Source organism: Rhinolophus sinicus, chromosome 2 (assembly GCF_057876585.1).
Source record: "Rhinolophus sinicus isolate RSI-liver-muscle chromosome 2, RSI-T2T, whole genome shotgun sequence".
NCBI lineage: Eukaryota > Metazoa > Chordata > Mammalia > Chiroptera > Rhinolophidae > Rhinolophus > Rhinolophus sinicus.
The window spans coordinates 78,411,286-78,427,817 of record NC_142502.1 but is presented as its reverse complement, the minus strand read 5'-3'; positions in this window follow the sequence as shown (position 1 = coordinate 78,427,817).

Below are 16,532 nucleotides of genomic sequence, written 5' to 3'. Positions count from 1 at the left end.
CAATCTGGGGACTGTCTTTCTCTATGACCTAGGAGACATCCTTTGAAATGTAATCTTCAAGAAATATAGAGCCCCCATCTTCCATTTTCTGTGGGAGAATAAAAGCCTAAATTTGATAAATGCCAATTAGCAAACCCAGCTGGCCTATTCATGTTGGCCAACCTCCCCCACTAACCTCCTTCAGTACTTTTCCATTAGCTCAACCCAGTGATTAAAAACCTTCCTTTTTTGTTTTTGTTTCAGTGGAGTTCAGTTCAATCTCTCTCGTCTATTGCAATAGTCTCAAATAAAATCTTCCATTGCCCATTTAACTCTGGTACATTTTTTCTCTGACACCATATGACTCAGAAATTCTATAAGTAACTAATAATCAGAGAAAAATAAAAGCGTATCTACATGTACATTGAAAATGTTGAACTTTATTTAATAAGACCTGTGATACTGGAAAACAGGTATGATTCAAAAATATCCTTTCTGAGTTCCAGGAAAGGCTTACTGAAATCACTCTTTCCTATATGACTCACAGATTCCCTCTCTGTTTGCCGATGACAAGGCTAGGAATGAACCTTCTGAAATTCTGTGTTTTATAAAAATTAGCTAAACTCCTTGTCTCCAGTGATAAATTGAAACGAAATGCCCATTAATCTGACTTTATCAAACTTGAGTTAAACTTATCTCCTTCCCCCAGGCCTCTGATTTTTGACCCACTTTCAGCTTGAGTCAGCACAAATCCTCCTTAGTGACTCCTTCCAAAGAGATCAAGCGGACCTCATGGTAAAATATTTTCCAATCAATTGTCCTATTACACCATCTACCTTTTTCCTCAAACCTCTTTTTTCTCCCTTTGTTTAATCTCTCTTACAAAAAAAAAAGGCTTCTTCTGCCTGACCTCTGAGATTTTAAAGATCTTTTAGTCTGGAGTATTCTCCATATTGTATGGTCCTCCTCTCCTTGATGAAATAGTTCTCTTCCTTTTATTGCAATAATCCATTCTAAGAAAGTCTCTCCTTTACTAAATCCAGTTTTGTTTGTGTTTGACAATGCTAAAATTCATAGCTTCTTTTCATTTTAATATCGTACTTTATTTGAATACACAGTGAAGTGTGTTTTGTTTGAGAGGTTTTGCCCTTGCCAACAATAGAATCACGTAATTACAGATTTATAAAATATTCTAGTTAAAAGAGAAATCAAGTAATGTCTAATATAATCTTTCACTTTTAAGACGACAAAACTAATAAATAAAGAAAATGAGGACACTGGATTGGGTTTACAGAACAAGGAATTTGAAAGATAAGGTTTAAAATTGTCAATTATAAATTTGCTCATTGTCAATTATAAATTTGCTTGCAAACCGTCTGGTTTATAATTAATACTCAAATTTTACCAGGGAAGACTTTTAGTGCACTTTGCCTGTAGGTTCCAGAATATATCATTTTCTTATTTATCAAAAACATGTAGTAGCATTTGCATGTTTTTAAATTTGGCCCTAATCCTATTATTCATAACACTTCATAGATAGCCAACAATGATTGCACAATAACACTTTAAATGATTTATCAAATCATATTTATAATCTTCACTGTCTAGAGATTTTAATCCATTTAATGTTTCCCTTAACGTGTCACAGGCAAGAGGTCCCTCAACTATAAATCACTAACATTTTCCAGTTTGCAAATTGTTATCTTTGTCATTTTTATCTCTTTTATCTCTTTAAGATTTGCCTAAAACAGTGAGCATATCCATATTCATAAATGTTCTTGTTTTCTTTAAAATATATTTTAGAAGTGTCAGATTATTTTTGACAACAGACACACTGGGATTGTTATATTTCAATAGTGAAATATTGTTTATTTATATATTTGTATATAAAAATGTATCCTCATTGGAGTAATACCTGAGCTGCCACGCTGCTTGTTTTTATACTCCTCCTTTAAGTAGGAAACTACTAATAAATAGGAAACTATTTATTATTTACTAAATTGATAGAATTTAATTATCAAAAATTCTCAGAAAGATCCTTTGCCAGGTACTATTCTAAGCCCTATATATATTTCAATCAATTTAAGCCTCACGATGATCCCTTGAGATAGGTACTATTATTATCCTTATTTTACAAATAATGAAGAAGGTTATATCATTAGTAAGTGGCATGGGCATAATTAGGTGATTTTAGTTACTCTGCCGTGGTGCCTTCAATCTCTGAGAACCCTCTGTATTATTATTATATTCTACTATCAAATAATCATTCCATTATCTTCTTAAATCTTTTAAAAATTTTTTTTTGCAGAGTATTATAGTAGAATAATGCAATTACTGTAGTAGTAGAATAGTGCTTAAGACTTTACCCAGAAAGTTGATATGTTTTCCCCTATTTTCTCATCACTAGTTTTCTGTAGGTAGGAGTTCTTTGTGTTAAAATTAAGTAAAAATTGAAGTTCCTTGGTTATATTCCCAATCTTCTGGAAGATGACCTGGTCAGCAAAGCAAAGAAATAATTTATTACACGGTTTTGTTTGATGTATAGTTTGAAGAAAATGCTCCCTTTCTCAAACCTCAACCAAATAGCCTTTTATCATTCTTCCACTATCATTTCATTGATTTAGAACCAAATCAAGACCATTGTTGAAAATTTTATCTTTAGAAATAAAAGCTATGCATTTGAAGGTGAAAACTTCACGTTGTTGCTAGCATCATAGCGATTTAGATAAACACTGCAATCCTTTCCTGAAAAGGTGCCTGTACTGCTGAGGATGGGCCGTGGTGGCCTTGCAACTGGTTATGATCAGAAACCAGCCAAGTTAGAAAAGAACAGAGCTGTGGGCTAGGATTCTGAGGTCCATTTCAGATCAGGGAAGTGATAAAGCAGCCCTCACAGGGTCACCTATTACCACGTATGTATACGTTTATTCTGCCAGAATTCTACAGTTTCTCATTCTGTTTATAAAGCAATCATCAGACTTATTTTGAGATATTATAGTAGAAAAAAATGACCATAATTTACTGAAATCTAGATGATTTACATATAACATAAGGGATTATAATATCTTGAGTTTGACAAAATCAATGTAAACTGAACAAATACCACTGACAGATATCATTGCTATTTTCCTCCCTAAATTATGGATTTTAGTACAATTTCTTATAATATTTAAAAGGAGAAATGAACAATCTGTAATGTAACTCCAAGAAAGCAAAGCCCATAACCACGGTCTTTGATATCATAATAAATGAGGAACAAGTGGAAAGTTTGCCTTGGATAGAAAGATACTTAGAAGGACGTGATAAATTCCGAAGAGCATGTAGAGAATTTCCAGAAAGAGTAGATATAAAATTTGTTCTGTGTTTTGTTACACTATATATTTAGAACTGAAAATTAGGACACCAAAAGCAAGAGTAGGTGGGAATGTCTGGCAGCAACAGTGAGTACCTACAAAGATTTGAAAATAAGAGAAATAGGAATGTTTTTACTTGATTAAATATAAAGTGAACATGTATGGGATCCTTGCTGATATGTAAATTTGTATTAATTAGACAATGTATTTCCCACAATAACACCAATTTTGACTATAAATTAATTATACTATTTCATTAAAAAGGTAACTATCAGAACGGGAGATGGTTAGTAATAAATAGAAGTCTAAACAGGGACTAGAAAAAATAAAGTCTGAAAAGGGAAAAGCCCTCTTGTACTTTTATAGTTTAAACTGACATACTTCTAACTTAAACGTGTTTAAAAATATATATTTTGGGGCTCACTTAATGGAAGACTAGGTGTGGTTCTAATTTCAAGAAATGTTGAATACCAGGCCTCAAGGAATGCCATCTACTGTCCTTAACCATCTATGAGGTGTATAATTTGTCTATAATGTCCTTTAATCTAATGCAAAGTTGTTTAGTACTGTGAATGATGGATATCAGCAACCTCTATTCTCTAAACTTAGAAACATCAGAAGAAAGATAAGATTTTAATTATTTTCCCTTCAGTTATCAATCCCATAAATTAATCTGAATGACGTTTGTAGGATCACAAATTCCTTTTGGACCACACACTGAAAAAACAAAGAAATGGTGCTAGGATAGTATCCATCAAGAATTTCAAGAAGAGAAATAATATAATAATGCAATATACTTAACATAAAACTACTTTGGTCAACTTCTGGGTTTTTCTATAGTTGGAATGCATACATAAACAGCAATATTTTTACTGAAAAAAATACAAAACAAGCAGACTAAAATAATTAGAGTGAACATAAAGTTCTGTTTGTATTTCAAAGAACCAAATCTAAAAACAAATATATTTATATTCCAAAATAATTCAGAAAAAGTCAGTAGATGGAAGTAAAACAAAGACAGATCAGAGCTGTAGTAAATTATCGATAAAAAAAGAAGAAAATCTAGTAGAAGGAGGACAAAGAGGAGGAGAAAAAGCAGGAGGAGGGTGTGGAGGAGGAGGAGGGGAGAGAAGTTGTTCAATTGCATTTCTTTGCGTCAATTTGAATGAAGACTAAAATCAAGTAATGGAATTTTCCAAGTTATAAAGCTTCATGGACATGATATTGAACATTTTAATCTCTCTCCAATATTTTGTTTGTCATCTTAGCAACGTGACAAGAATTACACATGAATGCCATGGAGAAAAGGGAGGCCAAAATCTTCATAAATCAAATCCCAGTTTTGGGGACAGAGCCCCAGAGAGTAGTTTACAGGCTCTCGGCCTCACGTGGATGGCTCGGGTGGTGAATGGCCGTCGGCTGTGGCTGATTGGCCGTCGGCTGTGGCTGGTTAGCCGATTGGCCGCTGGTATAACTGCTGCGACTACGGAGGGCCAAGGAGAGCGGAAGAGGAGGGCCGAGGAGAACAGAAGAGGAGGGCCGAGGAGAGCGGAAGAGGAGAGCCGGGAGAGAGGAACAGAGTCGAGAGAGTGGAGGAGAGTCATCGGTCAGTTGGTTGGCGGAAAGGCGGACAGCAGGTCGCGCGTCTGGTAGGCCCAGCCTCCAATGAGACCATAGCGGTATGACTCCCCTACCTATGGCTCCGTGGGTGTTCCTTTTCGGCCTCACCATGTCCTTCGTTCTTGTGTGGGGAGCGGGAGCAGAGACCCCGCAGGCCGCCCCACCTGAAAGATGGCGCGGCGAGAAGGCCTCCATGCACAAAAAATGGCACAGCGAGCAAGGTCTCCCGCACGACACCAGTGAATGCAACTTTTCTGATATTTTTGTCAAAGTTGAATATTACTCCATTTAGAAGTGAATTTTCAAATTTGTCTATAGGAACTAATCAGGGACTGCTAAGGAGAACCGATAAATAAAGGAGAAAATAAATGGCAATGAGTAGATGAAGATATTTATGATAACAGCCAAGCATTTTGACTTTTAAAGAGGAACATACCGTATTGTAGTTGGCTGGTGATATAAGATTAAGTAATATCATCTATATGTAAAAAAAAAAAAAAAAAAAAAAAAAAATTCATTCAATGGAATTAAGAGGTAGAATGAAAATGGGGGCCTACAGTGTTACTTCTTCATGCTAAGAATGTAAAACAATCTATTTGTACAAATACAATGTAGGTTATATTTGTTGGAATATTGTCTGAAATAAGATGTATAAAAGTGATCTTGAAAGATATAGATGATGCACCGTGAAAGCTAAGCTGACATGGAACAGTAATAGACTCTCTTTTATTTAATTGTTAACATAATTGTTAAGATTTTTTTTTTTTGAAAGATAAACTTCAGCAAGAATGCACTGTCATTCTTCAAAGTTGTAGCATATTTTATTTCCTGTGAGTTAATAAACTATGGAAAAACCTAAGTAGTCCTAACTGCATCAAGATAAATTTTAAGGTGTCAGTGTTTATGGAAGTAGAACAATGTAGCAGAATCAGTGAGTTAAACCTCTTTGTTAAACATAATAGTATTATCTATATTTTATTATTTTGAGAGTTCTACATTTCCATTGTAGTAGAGAAGACAAATATTAGGCCAAGCTAAATTTGATCTTTCCATCTTGGTTATTAGATAATGTATAGCTTAGTGTTCACTTAAATATTTGTAAAATGTGATGTCTATGGATACAAAAACAATAGTGCCTCATGCATTTTGGTTCTTCTTTGGGTTATTGCTAAAGATGATATTTAAAAAAATAAACATGATATATAAGAAAACAGGACTGCTATTTATGGTGTATACTCACAGATACTAAATTAAGAAGAAAAATTATTAGCCATTATTTAAGAAAATGTGTTAAGATTTTAAAAATGGAAATTATAACTAATTAGTATAAAATGTATATGTAGCTTTCTTTTTATAAAATAACATTTAGAAGGTAAACAGACAATTGATAATATGATAAAAGTAAGGTTAAATTTCTGAAAACTTAAATATATATATGTATATATTTATATTATATTGTCATGCAGGATGGCATGCGGGGTCTCTGCTCCGGCTCCCCACACAAGAACGCAGGATATGTTGAGGCCAAAAAGGAACACCCACGGAGCCATAGGTAGGGGAGTGACACCACTGTATTCTCGCTGGTGGCATCCGCCTCTCTCAATCTGCTCTTGCTAGCTCAGCCACCACCATCATATATATATATATATATATATATATATATATATATATATATATATATATATATATATATATATATATATGATGTCTGCTACTTTTAAAAGGAAGTGAGGGGGCTTGAATTTGGAAGAGTAGAAATGTCTCATTGGTGAATTTCATTCTATGTGGTTGAATGCAGTAACTCTTTTAATTCCACTACTCAGAAAATAAAACAAACTAAAATCATAATGTAAACATGCCACATAGTTAAAGAAGAAGCTAAAGTATTTTGTGTTCTTTGAATAGACCTATTATTTTTAAAATATGTAATAGTTCTATGAAAAACTATACTACAATAATTTTTTGTCATATTTTTTAGTCCAGGCTTTGTGACTGAAGCCAGACTGAAAATTGTATTTTGTTATATGTTTTTATATTTAAATTTCATCAATTTATGCAAAGTTATCATATCATAAACCTAATTGATACAAATAAATGTCAAATCATGTTAATATTGTACATATTCATAAGATAAGACAAATCTGTGGCAAAATGTCTCTAGCATTTGAAATGACTAGAGATAGATGATACAAAATATCTGAGAATATGTTTTAATCTTTTTCATAAGTGCAATAATTATAAGGTCTAAAGCTTAAACTTCAAAAATCAATTAATATGAATTATTTACATCCAGTTACCAAATCAGATGTGTTCTAATACATTCAAACATCATTTCCCACCTTGGTTAGAAACCTACAACAAAAGAATATTGTGGTGATAATTGAATATGTATAATCAATAAAAAATGTTTAATACTTTATTCTAGAAAGAGCAAAATGATGAATAAAATACATGAATAGGGGTTATCACTCTTTTTTATTTGGAAAAAAAATGTCCAAATGATGTTTAAAGTAATCTCAGAGATCTTCCACTAATAAAAGACATTGCCGAAAACCCATATAATGGAAAGATGGATTAACATAAACCCCTAAATACAATACATTTGAAGTATAAGGCAACTCCCATATTCTCAGTGAGAAATTCCCACAGAGTAGCTTTTTGTCTGTCTTGATTATAAAATTTTTTAGGGATTTAAAATTTAACAACAAATATTTGAGGTATAATAGTTGATGTTTCATACATATATTTAAAATTATATGTAAAGTTATATCTTTAGAAATACTGGTATTTTTAATACCAAGATTCATGAAGAGGAGGGTTTTTTGTTTTGTTTTTAACCCAATAGAAGCACTGAAAAACATTATAGTTTTTCATCATTACTGCCATTTTTGAGTCATTTAACTTAGTTTTCAGAACAAGTCATCTTTTATTGCCCTAAACTGATGGTGACATAGCACTTCTTGAATTCCTTAGGGATGTGGTCATGAGAAATTTTATTCCAATTGATGTGTAACAATACCTAATATTGAGATAGCTTTTTAAATTATTCTTCATACTGGATGTGTATATTTATGATCTATAAAATTTGACAATAGCCATTTCATTGATTTGTGCTGCCAGTTTTACTGATCTTTAAAAGGCTTCTGTGTTTTAATTTCCAACATTTGAAATTATGAGGTCACACTTGGAAAAATTTACCAGAATAGAATTAGTATATAATTAATTAGTATATAATTAATATAATTACATAATGACATATACATATACACACATATCTGCATATGCTCATACACATACACATACACACATTCATGCATACACATAAAATAGACAAAAAGTTTTGCTCTCATGAAATTTATAACAGCTACTTGAAAGGTTTTTGTTTTTTTTAAATAACAAAGGCAATGCTCAATTTTTTCAGGAATGTTTTTATGAAAAAAAACTACCATTTTATATACTGCATTTATGTTGCATTGATTAAACTATAATTATATTTTCATGTAAAAATAAATATTATGCCAATGATTGGTTTAGTGCTGACTAAAGCAAACTTTTGATTGGGTTTTGTAGCTAAATGAGAATAAAATGTTTGCACTTTATTATATAGACAAATAATTCATTTTTTCATTTTATATCTGTGAAAAGAAGCCACAGTTGCATAACATTATGAGAGACCATTTTGCACCTGTATTACAAACATTTTCAATGATTAAGTATTTATCAAATATATTCTGTGTGTATTTAGCTATTAGGAATAGACAAAATGAGTACAAACACAATAAAGAGAGGTCATAGTCCCTGACTTGAGAAGTGATTTCAATCTAACTTAGCAGAGAGTATGTAGTATATTAAAACAGAGATGAAGTATTAACTAACTTGGTGACAAAACAGAATTATGAGCTTTGAGTATGTGGGTCCTTATTCTCATTTAATCTTTGCAAAATCTTAATATGTAGCTCTCATTTAAATTTGAAGAACCTGGGACTTCTCGTTTAAAATAAAGGATTAAAATAATTTATCTGTTTCCTTCAAATAAAGTCACACTAAAAAAAAGTACATAGTATCAAATTGTATCAATAAATAAAGAAAAAGTGAGCAAATCACAGGAAGAAATCATAGAAGACAGGAAAAAAACAACACACTTCAGGAAGAGGAAGTACGTGTATATAAATGCAAATATTAGCAGAGTAGGAACTGCTGCAATCTAAATGTCAGTACAAGGATATACTAATGTAAAGAAAGTCAATTAAAATGAAGCAGATTATGAAAGTCTCACAAATCAAAACTGCCTGATACTTGGATTGTGAGGAATGGAAATAAAAGGAGAATTGGTTGAAAGTAATATACAGAGAATTTAGACTCTTACCACTCTCGCTAAACCAGGCAGGCAGTCAACCATCTATCTCCCACTCAAGCAGAAGAATGGAGTTTTACTTTCTGCAAAAGCTGAATGTGAGAGGGTTTCTAGGCTCACAAAGATCAGGAAAGAATGAACTTTGGGATGATGGCTTTACTGAAGTTAAGAGAAATAAGTTACAATGTGCATACTCAAAGGTGAGATTTGAAGACCCCTTCAACTCATCTCCCAGAATAACGGCAACCATATTTATACTTACTAGAAATATACTAAGTCATCTCTAGAAAAGCTGACCCATTGAAAAGGTCTACAATGACATCTAAAAGCCTCTGCATACCATGCCAGATCCTATTCAATTACCCTACACCTTTCAAAATGTATAGTTCATGCACCTATCATTTCTAGTTTTTAATTTAATTTTGTTTTGTTTTGTTTTATTTATTTTATTACTGGTTTGTTCTTATACGTAGCTTTATACATAATGACCTTTATACACTGGAGAGAGTCTCCAAGATGAAAACTGATAAATTAAAACTGGAGGAAATTTAAATGATTCATAAACCAAAGAAAACTAAAAACAAACAAACAAACAAACAAAAAACTGCTAGTGAAAATACTGTTTCAGTAAAAGAATAACAATGCTTTCAAATACGTAATCAGAGAACGTGAAAGTGCTATTAAACATTATAAAAAAATAATAGGAGAAAAAGAATTTTAGCAGAGTGTTTAAAAACAAAGTAGAAGAAATTTCCCAAAATGTAGATCAATCAGATGAAGTGAAGGAAAATCATTTCAGCTCAGCTCAGGAGTTCCTGAACTGAAAGAGCCCACTGAATTTCCAGCACAATAAATGATAAATGTGTCTCAGTTGGTCATCAAGACATTTTAGAAGATTGGGAATAAAGAGATGGCTCTGAAGACTTTTTGGAGAGTAGGGAAAAAAATGTCACACACACAAAAAACTAGACTCCAAATAACACTAGCTATTTCAATAGCAAAGCTAGAACTTACCGAACAATACATGAACACTTTAAACTTCAGAGGGAAAGTTGTTAACACCAGAGTACATCATAAGGCAACCTTTTCGCACAATGAGTAGGACAATTAATATAACTTAGAAAATGAATGGAACATACACATGATGGTGAGCTATGTTGCAAGATAAAAATCATTATTATGACTAATATTCTTCCTGTGTAGATATCAATGTTGTGACCATGGGCTTAAATGAAGCTGTAGCTGGCACATGCAAACCAATTTTTGCAATGAGTAAAATAATTAAGGCACTAAAATATATTACAATCTTAGTCTTTGTAAACCTGTAAATATCTTTGTAAGTTATTGCTCAAATTTTACTTTTTTATTTTTGTTCAGACTGGATATTTACACTTTTATTTATTTATTTTTTCTTAAAGAAACAATTTCTATCTTGGCTTTCTCATCTTCCTCTAAACATTATTATGTTAAAGATAAGATGAACCACGGGAAAAAATGATCTAAGTAACTGGTTAACTTCAAAGGACAGCAAAAAATTTAAATTGACATCAGAAATTTCTAATTATGTTTTCCATGACCCTTAAATTATTAATTTAGTTAATATTAACACTCTCTGTCCAAAGTAAACTAAGACAGATTTAGAGAAATTAAGCAAGTTCGGTTTGTAGCACCATGTATGAGCACACACACACAAACATACATATTATACACAGCTGTAAAGAAAGTCCCAATTAATTTAAGAATCAAACTTCCCAAGTCTCAATTGTTATAAACATATTAAATATTACAAAGTGCCCACACCAATATATATCCTATCTCAGAAGCTCTTCTATGCATTGCCTTGCCTCCTTCAAAAGATATCTATGTCCGTCTCTTTCCATATTGGCTGAACTTTGTAACTTTCTTATACAATATAATATAGCAGAAGGGACACTGGGGCATCCAAAAATAGGTAACAGAGATTCTCCTGGCGGGTCTTCTCTCTCTCTCATCCAATGTTTCAAGCTTTTTTAAATTGTATTCTTCACATTCTATATTTTTAAAGATTTTTGTTCTTTTTCATTGTGAGCCAGATTAAAATAAATCAATATATATTTTTTAAATGGATCAATTTATATTTTAATTTCTATGTTTCTGGATGCATTTGATACTATGAACTTAGGTGCAAACAAGCTTACCTAAAAATATTTTGGAAAATAGTATATTCTTTTAATGACTATAATTTCCCTTTGTCCATAGTAGTTTATTTATGACTTAAAAACATGAAGAATATCAATATTATCGCACCAGTTATCTTCATCTTAAAGAAACATAACTTTCTGTCAGATTCTGTTTCTGCTGATTCTCTTCTAATAGCAATATAGGTCAGTCATATCTTCTTCTAAATTCTCAGCATCTTTCTTTTAATAGGTATTTTTAATTTATTAAAGATGGCAATAATTTAATATTGGAACTATTGCCAAGATCACTTTGTATTTTGGTTACGATGCTTTCTCTGTGTATTATTTTTCCTTTACTTTAACTGAAAGCTGTATATTAAATATTATTTTTTCCCATGCTGCTCTTTTTTTCTTTAATAATTTGCCTTAAATACTTTTTATACTCCAAAACGCTCTTAATGTGCCTATTCTCTCCTGGACCAAGACCAGGGAATTAGCATGTCTTAATTTCTTCTGAATGTATTTCTGAATCGTATATGTTAATGTTATGTGGTATTTTAGGTTTACCTTTCTTAAGGCACGTGTAAATTGATCATTACTGTTTAAAATTTATTAGGTTTATTATATTTTATTAAGTATTTGCTAATCATTCCTTTTCTGAACACCTGTTTTTGCTGATACACAATTTCAGCAATTCTTTTGGAGGAGATCTACATTTGTATTGTTAATTTGTATTAGTAATACAAATGTATATCTATATTAGTAAATCTTGAATACAAGATTTAAATATATTTCTTTAAATCTTGAAAGATATGTATTTTATTTTTCTTAAGAATTGAAGCTGGTATTTTAATGTCTTTTGGAAACTGTTTTTGAATGTAAGAAGTCTTTCTTAATCAATTGTACTTGTTCATAAATTTCTCAATTTTCTTTTTAGTTACCTTTAATTTTTTTCTTCATGTTTTTAGTACTTTGTAATGTTTATTTTCATTTATACTTATTTTCCTTTATGTGGCTTTCAAATTAGATTTATTCTTAATTTAAGAGACATTCCAGATAACATCCATATGATATCTATTATTTCCTTTAATTCTAAAATGTCTATTAAATATTTAATTGAAGTTTTATTTTGAACCTCCTTTACAATTTGTCTCACTTCTTGATGTATTTTTATTTCAATAACTTATTTTCATTTTTATCTATATATTTTTCATATTGGTGTGATATATATAAATAAAATAATAAAATAATAAAATTATATATATATATATACATATACACACATATATATATATATTTTTATTTTTTTATTTTTTTATAACCTCTTCTCTTTGGTTGGTTATGGATGTAATTATTTCCTTTAGATTTGAGAAACTTAAACATGCTTCTAAAGTGCCCATTTCACATTACTTTATAATTTTAATTTCATCAGCAATGAATTCCTTTATTTAGTGACTTTGTTGTAATTGATATAAGTTTTTGTTCCTGGGTTTTAACATTTTATTTTGAATATTTATTTTCTGGTAGTTTCTTTTCTCCCCCATTTCTCCCCATACCTACTTTTGGTGACTTTATTCTCACCCTTCCCTTCTCTCTGCCCTTCCTGTGAAGTCTTACAGAGAAAAACTTTCTTATATTAGTAATTGAAATGTAGTATCTTGTACAGATATTTCATATTTAATCCTCAAGCCAGTGCTTTGTTATCCCATTTTGTGGGGATGTCTGGGAACTATGCTGTCACCTGAAGAAAGTAGCTGCTTGTTATGAACAAGGGTCTTGAGTAAATCTTGTACATATTTGGTCCATGCAGTGAACTTGCCTCAAATCCTCAGCCACACACATGAATTCCAGTGTTTTCACAGTAGTTCAACTTCCAGAAATCATTGTCTTTTCCCTACTCTAGCTTCTATTTCCACAAACTGCTTTATCTGTTTGTTTTATTTAAGGTCCATACAAGTGTTATGTTTGGATTTTTCATAACAGAATTATATATATATATATATATATATATATATATATATATATATATATATATATATATAATTATTATTATATCTAGCCAGATATATATATATATATATATATATATATATATATATATAGCCAAAAAATGAACACACATTTTAAGAAAGGAAAAAAAAAAAAAACTATTACAATTGTAATAATATGTACCAATAACAAAAAATGAATACAAGTCACGTTTGACTTATGCAATTACAAGAGGTGCTCAGAGTGGTTACCATCAGCGTCCAGACACTTCTGATTACGGCAAACTATGGCTTGAGCAACGCTGATCAAAGTGTCCACTTGTATACATTTTTTTGGCACCCCCAGTATATCACAAAATCTCTCTTGCAATAATTCTATACCTCTTACACCTCTTTTAACATAAGACCATATCATGTAACCAGAATTTTTGTCAAGTATTATTTGATATATAATCTGAGGCACACACATTGTTTGGAAGAACTGTCAACCTGAAGAATAAGAAAGGGGAATTTTAATAGGAAAATAAAAGAAGTGTTTCAAAGCAAAGAGAATATCTGAATAGATCTACAAGAAAATCTTTTGTAATTCTGCTACCTAGAGGTTGAAATATTAATCAAAGCTAAATATTAATTCTCTTGCTTACCTCTACATCTGGTTCTTTGATTTAGATTTTATTTTATGTAATGCCATATTCACAAGCCTTATTAAAATTAATTGTGTTTTTCATTTTTAATTTCTTATTAAAAATTGCGATTTCAAAACTATAACTTTCCTACCTGCCATTGCTATCAGCATGAGAAAAAATTACTTTGAAAATATAAATCTCCATAGCTTAAAACAAGGACTAATTTAAACAATCTATTTTTACCCAGTAGTGTATTTCTTTAATATCTGGAATTTGATGTGTCATGTTTATTATTTGTTCACATTAAACTATTTAGTATGCCACTTTTTCCATGAAAACATCATCCCCTGGAAAGAAACAATTATGTATATTTTTATAAAGCTTTAATTACATAAATTTGAATAATTAATACAGTTGAAGATTCGCCTCGTTATTTGGAGACCCAACACACTGTCATAACTTCAAGATAGGCTATACTTGACTTTATTCTCATATTGTCTATCTAAGTATATCATGCCACCACCATCTGCTTAGGCACACAAACATACCAGCATCCTTAGAGACATCTTAGAGAACCCTCTTCCCTCTCTCCTCTACCTCCTATGGCTAGTCAATTACTAGATCATATATTCTGCTCTCTGAACATACTTAAAGTACATCCTTTATTTCCACCCTCAATTTATAATAATTTCCTGAATGTGGCACATTTTAAAATTTCTCTTTCTTCATATTCATCAATTTCATGAGAGACAATAGATTTTTCAAACATTTTCAAATATGATAATACCATTTACTTAATTAAACATTTTGAAATGCTCCTCTAATTTTTTCAGAATAAAATTAAACTTCCTGTTAAGTTTATTCAAGAGTTTGTCCCACTGTCCTCTCCTGCTTAATTCTGTATCATATATTTATGTAATGCACTCTTTTATAGTGCTTACTACGTATCAGGTATTCTTTTAAATGCTTTACAAACACCTGCCCTATAAACAGGTATTGCTATCATTGCCATTTAACAGCTTAGGAAGCTGAGGCACTGAGCAGTACAGTAACTTGTCCATAGTCACACAGTTACTAACTGGCAGAGCCTGCATTTGAATACAGGTCCTCTGGCTTGAGAATTTTTGCCTTCATTCATTCTTCCTTCTGCCTTTCTGTTCTTTCTGCTTCATGAAGAAATTAATCATACTGGGAAATCATAGTTGTATTTTTTTTTCCTACTAGATATTCATGTTTTGTTTTGACTCGGTGCCTTCAAATATTCTATACTTTCTCTTTGCAGTGTGTGTGTGTGTGTGTGTGTGTGTGTGTGTGTGTGTGTGTGTTTCTGTATATATATTTTTCTCACATTATAAAACAAACTCAAACAGGAATTCTCCGAGACTTTAAACCTAAAATGTATCTCTGATTCCTTTCTCTCGTCTTACCACATTCAATAAAATATCAGTGCATACATCTTTTAACTTAAAAAAAGAAAAAAACAGAATCTTAAAACAACCCAAAAAATTCATACTATCACTTCTTTATTCCCATGGATACTAGTCTAGTTCTAACCGTATATCCCTTACGACTAGGTCTCAAAAAGGAACAAAGGCTACAATCCAGTTAAAAGAATTTTAAAACGACTTTAACCAAGGACATCACTCGCACTGCGACTGGAGTAAATAGAGACCACATGGGATGATGCATAGATACTACCATTCCTTTTTAAAAAGGGTTAGAGAAGAGAACAGTTACTGGGACCAGGAAGTAGGGCCCGCGGAGAAGTCCATTTTACCTGGAGCTGTCACTTTTGGTAGAGGGATGCTTCTCACCTAAGGCCACCCTCCAGAGAGTGACCTAGGGAAATAAACACCCTAATCAACCTCTTTTCTCCCTACACATTTCTCCTAGGGTTCCCATTGATAGACTCTACCTGAAATCTAGAAGGCAAGAGGCTCACTGATTAGTCCATGCAGGTCAGGCCACCAGAGTAGACAACAGAGAGGAAAAAGTGAAGCTGGAGGGGCAAGATGAGGGTTCCCAGCATATGTCTGTTATGTTAGAGAGTGAGGAGCTCACCAGGACATATGCTTCAAAATAGACTCCTTTAAATTAATTATTAAAATGCATAGGTCTGTGTAAGATTGACTATTTAAGCAGAGTTGAATTTTTGAAAGTTAACATGAATAGTGTGATACTTTGTGGTTGTTACACGCTAATCCATATTTAGACCAGACGGACAACTAAAACATATGCTAGATGATTGACTATTTGCCTGACTAGTTTAACATTTCTTCTGTTGATTTGTTAATTTGCTTTCTCTAGTCAAGAAATATAAGATTGCAGATCTGCACTTCCCTGATGTTCCCATCTGCGTATCAGAGAATATAAATATCCACCAATACTGGTATTATTATGTCAGTCGCTAAGGAAATTGTAAGTGACAAATTAGTTCTGCTTATAAGATACAC